This window comes from Triticum urartu, chromosome 2 (assembly GCF_003073215.2).
Source record: "Triticum urartu cultivar G1812 chromosome 2, Tu2.1, whole genome shotgun sequence".
Classification (NCBI taxonomy): Eukaryota; Viridiplantae; Streptophyta; class Magnoliopsida; order Poales; family Poaceae; genus Triticum; species Triticum urartu.
This window is the reverse complement of record NC_053023.1, coordinates 18,779,474-18,793,283: the sequence shown is the minus strand read 5'-3', so window position 1 is coordinate 18,793,283 and position 13,810 is coordinate 18,779,474. Positions and strand designations below refer to the sequence as shown.

Genomic DNA, 13,810 nt, shown 5'->3' with positions numbered 1-13,810 from the left:
AATGAACTCAGTGAAGTGTCGGAACTCGGGTCAAAACCAGATTCTAGTAGTGTTTAGGTATTTTGAATACTAATATACAACTTGCATGCTGAGCTTGCTACACAGGAGCGTATTGTACTTGCATACATGATAGATCATAGAAGAGCTGTCCTTCTATTCGATCAGGTGGTGAGAAACATTTCAGGAGAGGTAATATTCAGTAGTACTTGTCTAAGTTAATTTGACATACATGCGCGTGAATCCCTGTAATTTTGTTTACCTTGGAAAGTTTTGCTAGTTTATCTGAGAATAATTGATGACAGACTGGTGAATGTATCTGTGAAAGTGGTTCTGGTTGTGATCCTGCAAAAGCAGAAAGATGTAGTTGTTGGACATGGAGGTAGACTAGGACAGCACCAACCACAATGCCCTTTAATTTTGTCACACTTTGAGTGCGGAGGTTAGCTTGTTGGGAGTTGCTGGGGTAATTGTTTATCCCTAATCATGGAGTAAACAATAGTATATTAAAGCTTTAGTACGTACACGGCAGCTTTGAGTGCTTTTCTGATGGAGCAACTTTGAAGTTGTTGGTTGGTGATAAGACTATCATCCTGCGGGAGAGTCTCCCTGCTCTAGTTTTGCGCGTACTGCTAGTTGCTACAGCAGAGCTCGATTGGAGACATACCTCTCACACTATACCTTTGGCTCTGAAAGGAAGAAACTGCAGAGAGAGCACAAACCTGCATGGCCATCATGAAGGCAACTCGACCAGACTACTACATGTGCAGGTCTCTCCTACTCTTCCTCTTCTTCTCCTCCTTCTTGCTCTTCTTTCAATATCTGAGAACTATTATCTGCAGCCAGCCCAGCCATTGGTGATGTCGTTATGATGAATTTGAGCTCTGCGTAGTTCGTTGAGATGGAATCTAAAGCTGAATTTGTCCCTGTTAAAGGCTCGCACGGATGAAATAAAACGGTATTGTTTCACCATACTTGTTGTACCCCCCGTTTTTTTTGGTTGCGTTATGTACTCCTATTTTTGATTTGTTCATGTTCCTATTTCGGATTATGCTGCATCTGCACACGGGTGTAACGGAAATTTGAGAAAGCCTAGTTTCGTCTATTGAACTACATGCAGCTAGAGAATATGGTTGTCTTGTGTGTGTCCCATAAGGCCATGTGGCGGTGACGCTTGGTCCTCGCAGGCGATGAATCGGCCTCTGGCGGCAGGGTGGTATTCTAGACAACCAAAGAGTGGAGAAGGTCTTTTCGTCAAAATGAAAAAAAGGGTGGAGAAGGGGATGTGCTCTAGGAGGGTATTTGCTATTTGTCTCTTTTTTTTCTTAGCGAGAGAAATTTTTAATCTATTCATAATCAATTATGTTAGTGCAAAAAACACCAGATGTAACAAAAACTACAATCAGATCCGTGGACCACCTCTCGTTGACTATAAGTACTGGCTCAAGCCAAAGGAGCGCCACCGTCAATACCCTTTCTTCAGCACAGTTTGAAGATAAGGCCTAGCCTAGACAAGGTAGCAAGCGACAGAAGAAGATAAGAGCATCTCCACTCGTTCGCCCCCCAGCGCACCGGCCGGCGCTTTTTTGGCCCTGGGGCGATGTAGTTCCCAGCCACACTCTTAGGTTTCAGCCCCAAGACGCGCATAAATTCAAACTTGACATTTCCCGCTATCCAAAAAACGCCACAAGCTCGGCGATCAACGACTGCCACATAGTTCGGCGATTACCATGCCACAGTTCAGCGATCAATCATACTCGAAAGTTTGGCGTTCAAAAGGAAGGACGCGTAGGCAATGCATCAAACGGCGGCGTTGTCCTCCGGCGTCGGACTGGCGAGAGTCGGTGTGCGCGGGCTGGTCGACGTCGGTGCGGCTTCTGTGCTGGGTGTCGTGGAGGCATCATCGCTCGCGCTTGGCGGCGGCGTTGGGGTCGGCGTGGGAGTTGGCGCGGTCGTCGACGACATCTGGTTCAAGATGAGGCCGCGCTCCGCCAGGTACCACGCCTTGACCTGCTCGTCCATCGTCGACATGTCCGCCCCCATCAGGAATGCCAGGTCGGTGTCCCTCTTGTTCGCGGTGACTCGTTGGTCCGGAGTAGGTCGAACTTGACGGCGCTGTTCATCATCAACACCGACCACCGCGCCTCGGACTTTTCTTCCCTCTGGGCGGCGTGGTTCTTTGCGTTGGTGATGCACTGCTCGAAGGATGCATGCAACCACTCAGTAGCCGGTGAGACGTTCTTCGCCGTTTTGGCTCGTTTGTTGCCGTCAGGGCGCCCATCCGCCGCCCCCGGCATGGGCGCGTATGGCTTGTACGTCTACTTGGCCTTGGCGAGGGTGCGTCGGACATCCGCCCACTTCCCCACTTCTTGATCCAGGGGAACACGAGAAGCTACTTGAACTCTTGGTCGGTGCTGCTGTCCTGGCGGTACATGGCGAACATCCGAACCATCTACGCCGAAGAACAAGTGTCAGCGACGCACACGGTGAAAAGAAGTGGGAGCCTGCGTCTGTGCATACCCGACCCTCGACATTGGCGCCGCTTTCCGGGCGAGCCGCGATCTCCTCGACAATCCCATGCCATTTGTTGCAGACCGTTTGGATGAGCGCCCAATGGTTCGTCACGGCCTTCGAGCCGCGCTGCATGTGGATGGTGGCGAAGTAGGTGTCGACCAACTTGCGCTCATCGAACTCCGACTTGATGCGCTCCCAGTATGTGTCGGCGTTCTGGTTCGTGCCGGTGATCGGGTTGAGGCAGACGGTCTTCCATACTTCGGCGAGGCACTCGTCTTCTTTGGACGTCCACTTGACGCGCGGCTCGCCGGTCCTGGGCCCCGCTTCTTCCTTTTCCCTTTACTAGCCGGAGCAGGCGCCGGCTCCTCCTCCTTCTCCTCGCCGTAGTCGAGCTTGTTGTCCATGTCGCGGGCGAGGTCCTTTCTATCGTCTTGCGCCTGGAACCTAGGGGAGGCGGCGGCGGTTGAGCTGCTCGTGATGATCTCGTCAATGTCGGCTTCCCTCGCGTCGGGGTTGCCGAAATGCGACGACGAGGCTTGCGAGAAGTGCAGGGCATCATGGCGCAGCGGCGGTGTGATGGCCTGGCTTATTAGGGATGATAGACTACTCATATCAATAAGGAATTCCTTCTTTTCCGGTAGCCCATTCGGACAGAACTCCAAAGTTAAGCGTGCTCAGCTTGGAGTAGTGTTAGGATGGGTGACCAACCGGGAAGTTGCTCCCGGGTGCGCATGAGTGAGGACAAAGTGCGCAGAAAAGACCAGTATTGATCTGTGGGGACAGTCTAGATCCCACCAGGAGTAAGGACCATCGGCGAGTGTGTCCGGGGCGTTACAAGTTGGTATCAGAGCCGACCCTTGCGGTTACACGGATGGTTGCGGACGGGTGCGCGGTCATGTTGTTCATGACGTTTGTGGCCCGTCGTGGCACACGACATGGCACATGTACCGGACTGGATGCACAGACGGTTGTGCCAAGAGGGAACGTTCCTGTGGCCCGACGAGGACGTCGGTTCCTCTGAGTGGGGGTGTATGTGATGGCCTGGCTTATTAGGGATGATAGACTACTCATATCAATAAGGAATTCCTTCTTTTCCGGTAGCCCATTCGGACAGAACTCCAAAGTTAGGCGTGCTCAGCTTGGAGTAGTGTTAGGATGGGTGACCAACCGGGAAGTTGCTCCCGGGTGCGCATGAGTGAGGACAAAGTGCGCAGAAAAGACCAGTATTGATCTGTGGGGACAGTCTAGATCCCACCAGGAGTAAGGACCATCGGCGAGTGTGTCCGGGGCGTTACAAGTTGGTATCAGAGCCGACCCTTGCGGTTACACGGATGGTTGCGGACGGGTGCGCGGTCATGTTGTTCATGACGTTTGTGGCCCGTCGTGGCACACGACATGGCACATGTACCGGACTGGATGCACAGACGGTTGTGCCAAGAGGGAACGTTCCTGTGGCCCGACGAGGACGTCGGTTCCTCTGAGTGGGGGTGTATGTGATGGCCTGGCTTATTAGGGATGATAGACTACTCATATCAATAAGGAATTCCTTCTTTTCCGGTAGCCCATTCGGACAGAACTCCAAAGTTAGGCGTGCTCAGCTTGGAGTAGTGTTAGGATGGGTGACCAACCGGGAAGTTGCTCCCGGGTGCGCATGAGTGAGGACAAAGTGCGCAGAAAAGACCAGTATTGATCTGTGGGGACAGTCTAGATCCCACCAGGAGTAACGACCATCGGCGAGTGTGTCCGGGGCGTTACAGGCGGTGTCGGGGAGGCGGTGTAAGCCGGCGGCGAGTAGGTGTAGGGGCTACTGGACACCGGCGAACGCAGGTGAGGGCGTGCGCTGGTCGGGTTCAGACCGGAGGGTGAGGCGCGCTGGCCATGCGGAAAGGTGATGTTGGGGGTGAATCCACCGTGCGCGTCACCGTCGGCGTAGCCCGGCGAGGGTGCGCACCCCAGGGCTGCGGCAACGCGAGAAGCTGGCCGGCGACCCGACGCTCTACTGGCTCCATGCAGCTTGCGGGCCGTGGCCGCCGCACTACTACAAAAACAGCTATAGCCAATATGGACACTAATGGCGCACTGTACATGTGGTGCGCCATTACTAAATACTAATGGCACACCATGTGTTGGTGGGTCATTAGTGTGCAAATACTAATGGCGCATCACATCCACGGTGCGCCATTAGTAATTTTTTTTAATTTTTAAAAACTACTAATGGTGCACCGTGGGATGGTGCGTCATTACTAGTTCAATTAGTAATGGCGCACCACTCCCACGATGCGCATTAGTAATTATGTTTCAAAAAAAGTTCAATTTTTTTTTATTTCTTAGACTACTAATGGCGCACCATCCCACGGTGCGCCATTAGTAACTTGGCCACCACTTCCATCGAATGCACCCCCCCCCCATCCCCTGGACCGCCTTTTCAGTTTTAAAATAAAAATAAAAAAGATGGAAATGTCAAAAAAATAAAAGAAAATAAGTTTTTCATGTGATATGTGGTCTAGTTGTTGTGAAAATTTACAAATATGAATTTCGACTTTATTTGCGAAATCTCTCGAGAATTTGTAAAATGGGCATAACTTTTGCGTACGAACTCGGATGAAAAAGTTTTTTATATGAAAAATCATCTACTCGAAAAGTTACATCCGAATTTAACGGGGAAACCTCATCAAACATTTTCAAAATCCTCAAAAACCTAATAAAAAAAGATACGGGGCTTTTAAGATCTGGAGAGGCAAAAAAATTCAAACTTACTAATGGCGCACCTGCCTATGGTGCGCCATTACTATCTTCCTGCCTTGAAAATTCAAAATAAGTCAAAAATAAAAAAAGTTACTAATGGCGCACCTGCCCATGGTGCGCCATTAGTACCTTCCCGCCTTCAAAATTCAAAATAAATCAAAAAAAAATAAAAAAAAGTTATTAATGGCGCACCTGCCCGCGGTGCGCCATACTATGCCGTATATATGGCTGGGCGTTGTCCTCTCCTCCTTACCTCTTCATTCTTCTCCTCCACTCCATCTCCTCCTCTCCTCCACTCCATCTTCCCTTCTCTCCTCCACCATACTACCCTCCTCCTCTCCGGCGACCTCCTCCTCCCTCCTCTCCTCCCCTCCCCTCCCCTCACGGTTTCTCCTCCCTCCTCTCCGGTGAGCTCCTCCTCCCTCCTCTCCGGTGAGCTCCTCCTCCCTCCTCTCCTCCCATCCCCTCATGGTTTCTCCTTCCTACTCTCCGATGCTCCGGTGAACTCCTCTCTGGCGACCTCCTCCTCTCCGGCGATGTAGGCGAGCGCCTCTCCGGTGACCTCCTCCTCCTCCTCCTCTCCGCGAACTCCTCTCCGGCAAAAGAATGTACAAGATCCAAAAACAGAAACAAAATTTGAAATAATATCGTGCCAAAAAACGAGCAAAAAAACAAGCAAAAAAAACGAGCAAAAAATGGGCAAAAAAATCACGATCCAAATCCAAATTCAAAATTCAAAAATAGTAATGGCGCACGGTGGGGGTTAGACGGTGCACCACTACTATTTTCCCGCCTTCAAAATTCAAAAATACTAATGGCGAACCAGTGGCCTATACTAATGGCGCACCGTGGCCTATACTAATGGCGCACCAATGGTGCGCCATTAGTATACCAAATACTAATGGCGCACCAGTGGTGCGCCATTAGTAAAAATACTAGTGGCGTGGTACTAGTGGCGCACCAGTAGTGCGCCATTAGTAGGCAAAACTGGTGCGCCACTAGTAGGCCTTTTCCTAGTAGTGCCGGGTGGATTCATCATCCCAGCGCGAGACGCCTCTGCCTGCTCCGCCGTGTCCCAGGCCCTCTTGGCGTTGAGCCTGTTCCGTCAGTCGGTGGTGACAGTCTCCCAGCGCTGAACCTCCGCCTTCCAGTTGGTGTTCGACATGCTCGATGGTTTTGCCGACGGCGCCCTCGGCTTCCTCTGCTTCGGCTAGGTGGCATCGGTAATGGCAGCGGCGTGAGGTGCCGAATACTTCTTCAGCGGCATGGCGGGATGGCGGCCGGATGGCGAGGAGAGGGAGGAGAATGGCGGGATAAGAGGGGCAGAAGGGGGAAGGGAGGGGAAAAGCGGGGGATCAGCGGGGGAAAAAGGTCGTCTCTCGCCGACAGAGCGGACCCACGCACCTTTTTGCTTCGGCCGGCGCCCCTAGGCGGCCCCTGGGGGCTAGGGTTCGGCTCGGATTCGCCGGCTATTATTTCGGTCCAAACCAGCGATAAACAAAATCCTAGGACGCGACTGGGCCGATTTTTCGGTGCCGGATGAGAAAAACGCCCTGGGAGGCATGCATGTTGGGGGGGGGGGGGGGGGGGGGGGGGGGGGGGGTTGAGTGGAGATGCTCTAAGATACTAGGAGTTTGGCCAATCAAAGTTTGAAGAATCCATTATGTTAGCTAACCGTGACCAAGTCTCTTCACGCCTGCAGGTGGATAAAGGGGCCTGCTTTTATAGAGAACCATGAATAGAAAATTATTAATGCATCTTCTCACGAAATCATTAATTGAGGCGTATTCATTGCAAGGATCACTCCGACCTTCCTAGGTTGCAGCAAGTGGCGCGCTGCATGTGTGCCACTTATCGCAAGCTGAGAGTTTTTCCTTTTTTCATAGATCCGTTTATTCAAAACGTTTTTATCTTTTAAACCGTGCGTCCAAATCTTGAACCGTTTTCACCGTTGGATTTCGCGTCGAGATCTTCAAAATTAGATCTCATGTTGATAGGTTTTGACAAACTTTTTTTCACGAAAAAACCGGATGAAAAAACTGAACCGGGAGCACGGGTTTTTTCCCTTTTCGAAAGAGGCACGCCCGTGCCTCTCACGAAAGCAAAACCGTGCCTCTTGCGGAAGGAAAAAAGAAGAGAAAACTCGTTTTTTCGTTTCCAAGGAGGCATGGCCATGCTTCTCCCGAAAGCACAGGCATGCCTCTCATGGAAGCAAAACCGTGCCCCTCCTGAAAGAAAAAAAAATAGAAAACATGTTTTTTTTCGTTTCCGAGAGGCACAGCCGTGCCTCTCGTGAAAGCACAATAGTGCCTCTTGCGGAAGCAAAACCGTGCCTCTCTCAGAAGGAAAAGAAATAGAAAACACGTTTTTTCCGCTACCGAGAGGCACGGCCATGCCTCTCGCGGAAGAAAAAAAAACAGAAAACGGGTTTTTTTTTCGTTTCCGAGAGACATGGCCATGACTCTCGCGAAAGGAAAATTCCGTGCAATTTTTTATCTGAAAGCTAAGGAAAACCGGCGGAAAACCAAAATGTCAAAAAAAAATCCATTTAAAAAGCCGAAAACGCGTGCGGAAAAATAAAAAAAAATCCGAAAAGAGCGCCCAGAGCGCGACATGTGTCGAACGTCTGAGAGCGCGTCAAGTGGCACTGATCATTGCCAGGCTCTCGAAGGAGCGCTCCTTACTAGTTGCTCCCTCTCAGGAATTCCTTCCTTCCTCTCTCGCTCAGTGCCGGAGCTTGACGCCCATTGTTGGGCAGGCTAGGCGGGCCAAACAGAAGGAAATAGCCTATGGGCTGATGTTCCAAGGCCTAGAAGTAAAAATAGCAATGTATAAATTCTAAATTGTGGGTGGGCAACAGCCCATTTGGCTTTGCCATAGCACTGCTCCGAATTATTTTATCCAAAACCCATGAAACCCGTTGTACGATTCTAGTGTTGTAAATCACATCTCTTAGTTTGATGAATCGAGGTGTGGGCTACGAAGAAGAAATGCCATACCAACTATCAAAGTGCAAATCCAGACCACCATCACCGTTGGACGATCTCTCAAGCCAGTTGAAGGACATTGTCAGCTAGCTTAGGGGGTGGACAAAATGACAAAGGGCTTGACTACAAGCACACCACTACTTCAGTTGCAAGCCGAGGATGAAAACACCACCAACTTAGTATAGATAACATCAACACGATAGTATTCCATGGGGTAGTCGTGCCTATCTACAGTGTAGTTGCACACCAGAGCATTCTCACCACAAAGTCTCTTGAAGAAGATCGTTGAAGACATTAAAGCACGTTAATATCGTTGTGAGAATCTGACATGCCAAAGAAATTTAAAGTATACCAAAATCCAGCATTCTTGTGATGCCACTGCTTCAAGTACGATGATGGTCTCTTTGGTGTGACCATTGTATTGCCTGCAGAAACATATCGGGCAGTTTCTTCCATTGCAAATGCATGCAACCGACTGAACCAAGCATGCCTCTAAAACCTCTTGTTGCTCCAGTTGCCAAGAGTTTCTATGCCCTTGGCATTTGGTTCTCTCAAGTTCCAGTCCGAACATCTTCAACGCGGCATAGACATATCTCACCATTGTGGCGCTCTCTTCCATCCCAATCTCATAAACGACATCTCTAACCGAATCATATGCAAGCATCTTCAAAGAAGCCATGCATTTATGGTGAGCAGAGAACAACAGTTGTCAATAACAATCCTTGCTCAGTATGAAGTACTGATCTTATGCCTTCACACCATCCACTACGTGCAAGAACAGAAGCCTGCTCATCCGGAAGCGGCGAAATAAACCCATCATGAAATACCGGGTTAGGCTGAAACTAGTCGGTGTATAGTCTCTTTTGGCCCCATATCCTATCTCGAGCAACAACTATCTTGCCCAACATCAAACCCTTGAAGTTGATTACATGTTCCTCTTCTCCATTTCTTCAAGGATGCTCATCCTCGCCATGAAATCTTCGTCTTCATCGTTATCAATGTCTGAATCCGGTGAACTAATGAATTCCTTGAAAATGAACTCATCAATCTCCTTCGATGAACCCGCAATTTGCCTACAAATGTGTAAAACAACATAAAAAAACAGCTCCGACATTTCCACAAACACATGGCGGGCGATGTGTATGTTGAACAGAGACGTACCAGCGTGGCGTCTGGGGCAGCGACTATGTCCGGGGTGGCAAGGACGTCCGGGGAGGACGGGAGGCAGTGGCAGAGATGCAAGTTGGCGTGAGCCTAGGATGGCGTTAGAGCAGGGGTAGGAGAGTAAGAGACGGGCAAGACGCGACACGAACAAGGAAAGAAGAGAAAGGAAGATGGCGAGGGTGGTCAATTTTAGGGGAATTGACGTGGGTCCTATGTGTCAGGTTCGACGTGGCAAACGCGTCCGAATGATCTGAATCTCGCCCCACATATGGTCTGAACTTGACGGGTACCGACAGCCCGGACATATAGGCTGGGTTTGAGGGTCGTTTGGATGGAGTTCTTTTGTCCGGGCTGTCCGCCCGGACATATGGGGAGTAGGGAGTCCCGTTGGGGATGCTTTTAGAGGGATGCCAGCTGGCCTGGAAAATTATTCGAAGTCAGAGAAAATGATTTTTTTAACCACACGTGTGCTTCTGTTTCATTATGCCTGTAAACCATCACACATCAGGCGATCTTGGATCGATCTTATTATTTAGATGCAATCGCAGTGGCAGCGGGGGTGCCGAGATTGCTACTTTATGAGGTCAAGTTTTTTAAGCTAGCTTTACATATCAAATATCCATGTAAAGCAACCATATAATCATCAAAAACCCGTAACGTTGCTTCTCCACTATAGAACACCCAACTATTAAAATTAACTCACCAGCTAGGATTTTCGGCATTTGACAAAATATTTGTTTTCTTTATGTGGATTCAATGTGCAGGGATGGCATTGTTATCCAACAATGAACGTTGATTTTTGCAACTATTTTTGCTGAAATATTGAGGTGAAACTACACGAATAGAAATGGCGGAGGCTGCTCTTCTCCTTGTCACAACAAAAATTGGAATAGCTGTGGCAGCAGAATCGCTTCACTACACTAGGTCTGTTGCAAAACTCTCAGAGAACATGACACTGATAAGGAATGACCTAGAGCTTATTCGAGCATTTCTCAAGGAGATTGGAAAGAAAGCTTCGACAGATGGAGTCACTGAAACATGGATAGGGCAAGTCCGAAGATTGGCGTATGATATGGAAGACATTGTGGATCAATTTATGTATGTTGTTGGCAAACACCATCAGAAAGGGTCATGGTGGATTTCTGTGAAGAAAATCCTGAAGAAACCCCAGTATCTGTTTACACTAGGTGAAATTGCTACTGCTCTTAAGAGAATAAACCAAGCGCTTACACGTCTTAAACAGAACAAAGACTGGACTGAACCAATAGCTGGTGTGGGTGATGTTTCTGCAACAAATTATGACAGCCAACAGCAACTCTATCTTCCTGGACATGATTACTCAATCTCTGATGATGAAGTTGTAGGATTTGATAAAAATAGAGAAATCTTGATGGAGTCACTGAATTTGCAAGAATGTCTACCTCTGAAAATTATTGCCTTGTGGGGTATGGGTGGTATTGGGAAAAGCACTCTTGTCAGTAATGTGTTTAGAAATGAAGGATCCAACTTTGAATGCCATGCATGGGTTTCCGTCTCCCAGTCCTATAAACTAGATGATATTTGGAGAAGAATGCTGAAAGAAATCTATTCTAAAGATAAGAAAGAACTTGATGCTGAGAAGATGACCTGTGCAGAGCTACAAGATGAATTGAAGGAAATCCTGCAGATAAAGCGATACTTGATCATATTAGATGATGTCTGGACAGCTGAAGATTTCCGAAAAATAAAAGAGGTTCTTGTCGAAACAAAGATGGGAAGCAGAATAATAATTACAACACGATTTGATGAAGTAGCTTCAGAAGCTGATGATGCCTACAAGATTAAAGTTGAGCCTCTTGAGGAGAAGGATGCATGGCTTCTATTCTGCAGGAAGGCATTTCCGAGAATTGAAAATCACATCTGCCCCTTAGCTCTACAAAAGTGTGGTAAATCCATAGTGAAGAAGTGTGGTGGTTTACCGCTAGCTCTTGTGGCCATAGGGAGCATATTGTCTCTTAAAGCGAAGAATGTTACAGAGTGGAGTCTATTTCTTGGTCAGCTTAAATGGGAGCTACACAACAATAGGAATCTAAGTCGTGTGGAGAAGATTCTGAATCTAAGCTACAAATACTTGCCCGACTATTTGAAGAGTTGTTTCTTGTATTGTGCCATGTTCCCAGAAGACCATTTGATCCATAGAAAAAGATTGATCAGACTGTGGGTTGCTGAAGGGTTTATTGAACAAAAAGGAACGTGCAGTTTAGAAGATATTGCTGAAGGTTACCTTACAGAGCTCGTGCAGCGAAGCATGCTTCATGTGGTAGAGAGGAACAGTTTTAACAGGATCAAGCGTGTTTGAATGCATGATCTTGTGCGCGAATTAGCCATTTTCCAATCCAAGAGAGAGAGTTTTGGTACAACTTATGATGATGGTCATGGGGTGATGCAGGTGGAGTTGGATTCCCGCCGCTTGTCAGTGCTCCAATGCAAAAATGACACTCAACCAAACATAGGTCAATGCAGGCTTCGTACCTTCATAGCATTTAGCTCCAGCAAGGCTTCATCTTCATTGTTTCCTTCAGAATCTAAGTACCTTGCTGTGTTGGAATTATCAGGATTACCTATTGAGATTATTCCAAATTCTGTCGGAGAGCTATTCAACCTTAGATATTTGGGCCTCGACGACACCAGTGTGAAGATACTCCCAAAATCTGTTGTGAAGCTTCACAACTTAGAAACACTGAGTCTTAAACATACAGACTGCTTGTATCTTCCTCGAGGAGCTGAAAAGCTGAAGAGATTGCGGCACATTCTTATTTATCAACGGATGTATAACTTTGCCCCGACTTTTAGAAATTATGAGTCCATGGAGCTGTTTGATGGATTGTGGAGTTTAAAGGAATTGCAAACTCTGGATTCAGTTCGAGCTAGTGATATTTTCATTGCAAAACTTGGAAATTTATCTCAGCTGAGGACCCTTTGCATAAGCGAGGTAAGGAGCATCCAGTGTGCACAACTGTGTAACTCTTTATCCAAGATGCACCAGCTCTCACTATTAGAAATAAGAGCCATCAATGAAGACGAGGTGCTCCAGCTTGAGACATTAACATTGTCAGACCGCCTTAGAAAACTCAATTTTACAGGGCGATTTTCTGAAGGAACTTTGAAATCTCCATTTTTCTCAATTAATGGAGATGCACTTCACAGAGTAGTTTTAGTTTGGTCCCAGCTGTCGGAGGACCCATTGCAACACCTCTCTGAATTGTCAAATTTGACCGAAATAGTTCTTGAAATGGCGTATACTGGACAGGAGCTAAACTTCCGTCAAGATTGGTTCCCCAATGTGAAGATTGTTACCTTGCGGGATTTGCCACATGTCAATCAAATATTCATACAGGAGGGAGCTTTGGTCCGCCTTGAAGAACTTGTGATCAGAAACCTGGCCGAACTGCGGGAGATCCATGGGCTGGGACATCTGAAATCCCTCAAAGAGACACGGTTTTATGACATGCATCCTGCTTTCGTAAGGAATCTTAAAGGGGAAAGACCAGAGCATATCCCAATATCCTACTACAGGACAAAACAGTAATTGACCCATCCTCAGCTTGCCAATATATTATGTTCGCACTTTCATGCCATTTAGTGTGTGCTCGATCACCTGCACTAAATTCTAACTTTTTTAGCTGATGAGATTTCGTTCTGTTGCAGACCCGGCAGAGTGGCATGAGCCTTTGTTTGGTGGCTAGGGTTTGCAGTCATTGTCATCGGTGAGGCGGCTATTATGCATCTCTGTTGTACAACGGAGATTTGTGGGACGAGTGTCGCTCATCTTGCTGCTATTATTTCTGCTTATTCAAACAAGAACTGGTTTGTAATAAGGCATAGGAATGATTTCTATGCTGCCATCCATCTTGGTTTTACAGTATTTATGTTTAGTGGTGCCAGGCTACTGCTTGAGATAGTTATTATGTATTTTTACACATGTTATGATGTTTAAAACTTCAGCTACTTGCTGGACACATGTTTAAGAGAAAACAATCCTTATTTGCCACTGAATGCTATGCCACAGTGGGAAGCATCTGAACTTTTTGCCCATCCCCCGGGGCTACTGAGGTTCAGAACTTCACAGTTCAATTTCTTTTAGGCAGCTCTTCTTCTGGGGAATAAATGCTTAATGACATGTAACTTATGCAATACCCATTACATTCATATGGTCTATTTATCTACTGCCCTACTGTTGCATATCGGTGCACTGTGTATTAGAATGACATGGTGTCGGATAAGTTTCATTGATATGCGAAAAGAACAAGCAGTAACCCTTCTGCAAATGTTTACCAAAAATCAGAGGAGGCGGCCGCTTATCATTGAAAACTTTTGATTGGTTAGCTAGGGCCATTTAGGTAATTGAAAAGTTAGATTGCTAA

The 13,810-nt window shown here is 47.6% G+C and overlaps 1 pseudogene; it reads left to right on the top strand.

Moving 5' to 3' along the window:
* Window positions 1-548: 548 nt before the first annotated feature.
* LOC125535234 lies at window positions 549-13,442 on the top strand (annotated as a pseudogene).
* Window positions 13,443-13,810: the final 368 nt, after the last annotated feature.